Raw genomic sequence first — 8,186 nt, 5'->3', positions numbered from 1 at the left:
TCACCTTGCCAGTAATGGAAATCCAGCCTCCTTCTTTCCCCCTTCCCCCACCATCTCCACCCCTCTTAAATTCCATTTTACAACACACAAAGCAAGATAGCCTTTGTTAAAAAGTTTAATGTTCTTAATTAGTTGAATCGGTTGGGCTAATTAGAATACCAATTAGAACTGGCAGGGCTATTGTTAATTTGAAAGTGCTGTGGTCTAGTGTTAATCGCTATTAAACCTTATAGTTTGTGAAAGATAGAGGATGAATTCACAAAATACATTTTAAATGTGAAAGGTCGGTGGTCGGAGGGACCCTGCCTGCCAGGGAGTATTCCAGGGAGGCAGCACCACAGAGAAACACAGTTGCTAAGGACGTGGGCCCTGTGAGGGGCACGAGAGCTTTCTTTTCAAAAAAATGTTAAAAGCCTGCAATGTGTTTTACTAAAATAACCAAAGAGTTTAATTCACCTAATGGACTAATGATCTGGAATGATTCTTTCCAAAAAAAAAAAAAAAAAAGTGTTTAAGTTACCAGGGCACAAAAAAGTTTTCATCATTACCAGAGCGGGTGCGTCCCCTTTGGATTGTAACTTCCTGACTCTAAGGAGCAGCCCTCAGGATTAAAACTCTTTTGTTTCTGGTCACCGTGTGACTGGGAGATTAACAACACAAAACCAGAGAAACAAAGTCTTTGTGCAAAAGAAATTCCATGTTTGGACGGTGGTGATGCGTGAGTCCATATTTTCATGTCTCATTTGGAAATGACTAAATGGATAAGCAAGTCCTAATTTATGTTTTCAGACAAGTATAAAAATCACTCCTCGTTTTCTCCAGAAGCAAATATGGAATGGACAATTATAGCTATTCTTACCGTACATTTTCTGAGAGATGACTTTATTTTCCCTCTATTCCAGTGATAAAGACAGAAGGTATTGCCATTCATCGTTGCTGGTGTCCTCTCAATATATCTGTGATACATTTCCAGAAAATAAACCATGCAGTTTATAGAAAACAAATATAAAGATATATTTTATCATATGTATTATGGCACTGTTAGGAAACAAGGAGTCTTTTTAAATGGTGAATTGCTTTACAAAGGATATAAAAATGTTCAGTGCAATCGCCACCTCAAATCTTCTTGGAGCTAAGTGGAGTATAAATTTAAAACAGACAGGCCAACAAATAAATAACTGACTGAGTGACTACCAGTGGAGTATTTGTGTACAAAAATTTGTAGGGACACGAAGGTTTATAACCCAAAATGTGCTCCAAGTGTTTCTTAAGATGCACGGTCACCTTGATATCAGGGATACTAGATAGAAATCATGTCTAAGTTAATCCAGGTCATTGTATTAAATCCCAGTTGCCCCTGATCTAGCACCACCAGCATTACACGCAACGTGCTCGGTGTACGCCCTGCAGATGCGAGGGATACATTGTTGAAAAAAGACCTGACTGGAGTCTATCAGGGAAGACTGAAGTCAGGCAAAACAAACAAAATAATACTTGATAACACCAAAACAGATTTGTGTTCCTTCGATGTGGATTCACCCACCTGGTTGGGCCTTTTGCTGCGCCATTAATGTTTTCACATGGATTTATAATCCTCCTCCCCGGCTCCAACTCTTCCCGGTCGACTAGTTAAATGTTAGCTTTAGGTTATGGTGAAAAATAATGTTGTCGCTTAACTTTTATTTTTATTTTTAACCTATGTGTAAATAAGGAGCTGTTTTTTATAGGATGCCAAAGAATCCAATTTTCAATATCTGTCGAATATCTATTCAGTGCCAAGATCCTTCTCTGAGCACTGAGAGAGGGGGGAAAACCAAGAGAAATGAGGTGCAGACCCCAGGTAAAAATTTGACCTGGGGACTATACTGATCCACGGGTCACTTTTATTTCCTTTCCTTTTATTTGACTGCATTTCGTCTTACACATTTCTTTACAGCTCATTATGGTTGTAATGCAGTCTAAAAAGCAGCAGTTTGGTGTCAAGAATAAGGTGCTTTGAAGGATAAAAGATGGCGTGAGAAACTTGCCAGAAATGGGGAGGTGAGGTCTGAGGACCAGTGGGACCACGATGGGATTGCTATTCCCCAGAATGTGGGGTGCAGAGGCTCTGGCTTATGGTTTGGTGGTGGTGGGAAGCACTCGATGTTATTTGAACTTGAAAAACATAATGCAAAAGCAAAGTAAAAGTACAGCTCCGATGTAAGACGCATGTCTATTTTGTTTCTAGAATCTCTTGAGGACAGGAGCTGAGCCACAACATAACTAACTGTGTGGTTCAGAAAGTTATTTCGTACCTTAACAAAGCTCAGTGATAATTCTTCATCCGCAGAGCATCTATAGGACTGGGCCAATATGACATACTCTCAGAAAATACTTCTGGCATCCATAAAAGATAGGTGAACATCAAAAAGCATATATACAGTTCATTTCCTCTTTAGAACGAATGTTCAGAGAACAAATGAAATAATTTTAGTTCCCTTTTAGTTTGACTCGAGACTAAAAATATCCCTTATTACTAAAGAAAGCATTCACACCAGGTCAGTCTCCTTCCCCTGAAAATAGACGTAGTGAAGTCCTATCAAGATACTATTTCTCGTTCGTCCTGTCTCCCCAACCTCCCCAGAAATGTGTAAGCAAATCTCTCATTTTACTGTGGGGGCTTACTGCCTGTTATTTGATGTCTGTGTGTCTGCGCATCTGTGGGCATGTTTATAGTTTATTTGCCCTGTGTCGTTCTGCAGAAATGGATTCACTCAGTCAACTAGATGGGAGAGCTTTGAGTTTAGCTATCAGCTGGAGGAACAAAGGGACTACAATCAAGAGAAGCCCCTGAGGGGAAGGTAGTCTACCCAGGCGGTCCCTTGAGGGTCCTCATCAACACTGGAGAACTGTTTTGACAGAACCACTGAATTGGGTGCGGGAGTCAAATTCCTGGGACATCAAACCAGGACAGATTTCCTGCTCACCCACAAACAACGGAGACCCCTCTGCCTGTGGGGAATAGGAGGAGCCCAGTCTGAGGGGCACGCTGGCTTCCAGGGTTGGTTGGAATAACTTGCTGTAGGCAAAAGGGCAAGGAACATTGAGTCGCAGAAATGGAAGCAAATAATTTATTTTTTTTTCAAATTGCGAGCCCTGATGTCTGGCCCCAGATATCTGAGCATATTCTCCATTCTTCGAACAAAAGAAACACACATGCTTATTCCACCCTTTTCCGCCTCATCTGGCAGCCGCTTTCTGGTCCAGCAGACACTAACATCTAATGAGTCAAACTTCTCATTTTCAGACTAATCAGTCGGCTGCACTAATTGCAAATGCAAATATGCAAATTTATATTAATTAATTACTCTGCTAATTAGTTCTGCGGTCTTTTTTGGGTAATAAATCATTGTGCAGTGGAAGGGAAACAAGTCCTGTCCCATTTCACTCCACATAAAAATTTAATGTACTCATGGAAGAAAATATATATATATAAAAAAAGACACCCTGAGTTGATCACTGTGCTTCCACTGACGAGCCCCCTCCAGAAAGGTGCAATTGTGAGAGGGCTTTCACATCTTCAGCAAATGCCATCACTAAGGTGCCTGTTAGCAATTTAATTATCACATTATGAGCTTCAGAAAAAGCCAGTTTGCTGTGCTGCAGGCTGTGACATGGAGCTCGGCAGTTCACCCACTTTGCAGCAAAACACTTATAAATAAAATGAGAATATAGAGAGGGAATCACATTTCTTTGCCGAAACGCTGCAGCTTGGGACCCGACGTTTTCAGGGTTTTGGTTGTTACTGTTGTTGTTTGAAGCCAAAATGATCATCTTGCTTTCTGTGCCCTTGAGTGAAAAGTTTTATCACTCAGGTTTAGGGATGCATCGAAGGACTGTATGGGGGGGGGAGGGGCTGGGAAGAGGGAGGTGATGAGGAGCTAGCAGGAGAGGAAACTGTCTTCCACATGTCCGGGAGTGATGAGTACTCATATTTATTTCATAAATTCTTATTGGAGACCTCCTCTGTTACTAGCTACTCTCTGTAGGGGAGAGAGTGACATGGAAGTGATGCGTGGAAATGCTCTCTCCAAATTAGACTGTGAATTCTTTGAAGATAAGAGGCTATGTCTGATTTAGCTCTGTGTTCCCAGTTTTATACCCAGATAGGACATTTAGCAACTATTTGCTGAATGAATGAATGAATGAATGAATGAAGGGAGGGAGTGAATGAATGAATGAATGAATGAGTGATTGAATGGCAGCAGCCTTCAAGGACTTCAAGTCTAGTTACGGTAACAATAACTGTTACTCGTGTACGGTTTTGCCTTTTTGTTGGGCAGGTGCTGAGTGATACTCAGTGATTAGGAGATGAGAGGAAGGAGCCATGGTGGTTAAGATTAAATGTCCCTTCATTTCTTTCTCCTACTCAACAAGAAACTTCTACTTTAATTCCCCATGCTCATTCTTTTCTATTGTGCCTTCTCCTTGTGGGATTTGATGGGTAAGCATTAAGGAGGAAACTGCCATCATTAGAGCTGGGCAACTGGCGTTCAAACCCTAGTCAGTCACTGGAGGTTTCGTAATCTTGGGCAAGCCATTTAACCTCACGGAGTCAGTTTCTTCATGGGTGAAAACAGAGTGATGGGTTTATCACCAGCATGTGGATGCCGGAGCTTTGTAAGTCAGGCAGCTCAGCACCCATTCCTTACCTCCCACCTGCTCTCTATGTGACATGAGGTCTTTATTTTTTATTGTTTATAAAAATTCTTTACTTTGGGGGCACCTGGGTGGCTCAGTCACTTAAGCATCTGACTTTTGATCTCGGCTCACGTCATGATCTTACGGCTCATGAGTTTGAGCCCCACATTGGGCAGCGCGCAGAGCCTGCTTGGGATTCTGTCTCTCCCTCTCTCGGCTCCTCCCCAGCTTGTGCACACGCACTCTCTCTCAAGATAAATAAACTTGAAAAATTCTTTACTTTCGGATTATTTTTGAAAAATTAGTTGGTAGGACACATGTACATGGTAAGAAAATTTAAAACTAGACAAGAAAATTACTAAGAAATGAGCATCTTTCCTCTCTGTCCCCTCCCCAGGGCCACCAAATCATCCTGCTCATCCTCCCAGAGATACAGGGATAGAGTGTGTGTCAGTTTTCCCACACACAAATGAATGATAGCCTACCATAATACTCTCATGCATCTTCCTCTTAACATATTGGTACCTATAAGCTACCCCACACTTTAAAAGTTTTTTTTAAAGTTATTTTTATTTTTGAGAGAGACAGAGACAGAACCTGAGCAGGGGAGGGGCAGAGAGAGGGAGACACAGAACCCGAAGCAGGCTCCAGGCTCTGACCTGTCAGCACAGAGCCCGATGCAGGGCCCAAACTTGTGAATCAGGAGATCATGACCTGAGCCGAAGTCAGACGCTCAACCAACTGAGGCCCCCCAGGTGCCTCAACCTCACACTCTTTAAACCTGCATGTTTTCCCTTGTGTGAGAGCACAGTGATTTATTTTTTAATTAGCCATCAGTTGATGGACATTTCATTCCCATTTTTCTGCTACTACAAATAATGTTGCAATTCATATCCTTGTACACATGAGATTTCACCGTGTGGAGGTAGATCTGTAGGATGGTAGCTATAAAAAGATTGCTGGACCAAAGGATACGTACTTTTACATTTTGAAACATTACTGAACTCATCCTCTCCCCGAAACCCCTTTTCCTTCTTCTTATATTTCCATGTATGTTAATAGGCTATAGATAACTTCATTCTTTGCTACACCCTTTAGCAAGCAAGGACAGTGTTGCCCAACATATGTGTACAATTGATGCTTGTAGATCGACTGGTGGATCCAGAAGTCTTACCAAGGTTTGTGACAGCCCCATCATCCCCTGTGCAGCTCACTTCTCTTATTTTCTGTCTCCATGTGAACACAACTTGGAGATTATTTTCTCAAAGATAAAACAAAATAAACCTCTTTTGAATGTTCCATGGCTTGTGCTGGATGGTTAACAATTCTTCAGCAGAATCCTCCAACCTGCTGGTGTTGCAACAGCCTTGGGAAAGACCTGTGAGGCACTTCTGTGGGTTTCTGTTGTGGGGGGTGGGTAGAATTCCTACCCTTCCACTCTGCAGGGTATATGGCTGTGCTCTATGGGGCCTAAAGGGGAAGACCTGGGCTGATTATTTATTTAATACCAGAGCCTGAGAGCACTAACAATCTTAGATCATAATTAGACTGATAAAAGTGGATAGTGATACAGATTTTAAGAATACAAAAGGGTACAGATCAAAATCTGGAGCACTGAACCTTCAAAATTCCATCTGAAAGACAAAAAATAAAATGTTATTAATAAATGCTTTATGAAAGTGAATGGAAAAAGATGTAAGCGTGTTTTCTGCAGAAAATTAAACACCCTATGCCATTGATTAGATGTGTGATATATTTTGGCGAGGATGTGGAGAAACGGGCACCCTCCTACACTGTTGGTGGGAATGTAAACTGGTACAGCCCCTCTGGAAAACAGTGTGGAGGTTCCTCAGGAAACTAACCATAGAACTCCCCTATGACCCAGCAATAGCACTGCTAGGAATTTACCCAAGGGATACAGAAATGCTGAGGCATAGGAGCACATGTACCCCAATGTTCATAGCAGCACTCTCCACAATAGCTAAAACATGGAAAGAGCCTAAGTGTCCATCAACAGATGAATGGATCAAGAAGATGTGGTTTATCTATACCATGGAATACTACATGGCAATGAGAAACAATGACATCTGGCCATGTGTAGCAACATGGATGGACCTTGAGGGTGTTATGCTGAGTGAAATAAGTCAGGCAGAGAAGGACAAATATCATATGTTTGCACGTATAGGAGGATTAGGAGGAACTTGACGGAGGAACAAGGGGGAGAAGAAGGGCGGAAATGGTGGGGGAAAGGGAGAGAAGCAAACCATGAGAGACTTTTGAATGCTGACAAAAACTGAGGACTGATGGATGTGGGGGGAGGGGGGGATGGGCATGGAGGAGGACACTTGTGGGGATGAGCACTGAGTGTTATGTGGAAACTAATTTGACAATAAACTATTAAAAAAAAAAAAAAAGATGTGTGATATATTTGAGTCATACTTTTCCAGAAGAAGAGATATTTTTCATAGATTATTTTTCCTAGCCCATGTGTTGAATGAGAAATGATAGACTTTTGCTGTTGGTGTTAGCCTCACCATTTCTTAGCAATCAGCTATAGTTACAGGACGATGCTCATGAGCCGAGGTTGAGAATTTCATGTCCTAAAATGACCTACTGGCTCATCTTAAGGAGCTGTGCTCTGTACCAGCACGCTGTAGCCACCTCTTCTGAAAACATGTGCTGCTGCTTATAAAAAGAAATGCGTTAGGTTTCCAGGAAGAGCAGTTTAAAACCTATGCCCTTTTCAAACATATTCTTTTATATTCATGTTTTAGCAGTAAAAAGCTGACAATCACCTCTAATCTTCCAATCCAACAATGACTACTGCAAACAAGTAGGGTTATACTCTTCCAGACTTATATCTCTAGCTACATGTAGAGCTGTGAGCCTCCATGTACATTCATTCTTCTCTACAAACATGTCCCTGACATTCCTGGGATTTGCATTGACGCTGCAGCTAGATTAGCAGGTTAAGGCTCATTCTGATTGGTTAGAGTCATGCTTCCCAAGTTTGTAGATTGGGAATCACCTGGTTGCTGTTTAACAATAGTGGAGTCAACCTCTCCCTACTGTTTTGGGGTGTGTGTGTGTGCGTGCGCGCGCACGTGCTCATGTTTGTGACTCATTGGTGTCATTTTTTTTTTTTTTTCCAAATGCACAGCCTCATTTTTATGGCTGCAGAGTATTCAATTGTGAGAATGGACACTTCACAATTTATTCAGCCGCTCTTATGTTATGGGCCATTTTGAATTGTTTTCAGTTCAGCCGTTTTTACATTTACATGTCATCCTATTTTATGTCTGCGAGCCTCCCTTTTCCTTTGTTATCTTTGTTGCTCATATTTCTTTCCACTAGTGGTTTGTTCTACACTTATTGTTCTCTAGTACTCATTATCTTTTTATTGAAAATATTTGAATCAATCTTTATCAGCATTAGGATTTAATCAGTTTCTGCTAATTTCCCCACCTCCAATTTCCTGTGAGAGTAGATACTTTTGCTTTTATTAT

Source organism: Crocuta crocuta, unplaced genomic scaffold (assembly GCF_008692635.1).
Source record: "Crocuta crocuta isolate KB4526 unplaced genomic scaffold, BGI_CrCroc_1.0 scaffold197, whole genome shotgun sequence".
In the NCBI taxonomy this organism is placed as follows: Eukaryota; Metazoa; Chordata; class Mammalia; order Carnivora; family Hyaenidae; genus Crocuta; species Crocuta crocuta.
The sequence above is the reverse complement of the archived record's forward strand: the minus strand, read 5'-3'. Positions refer to the sequence as shown.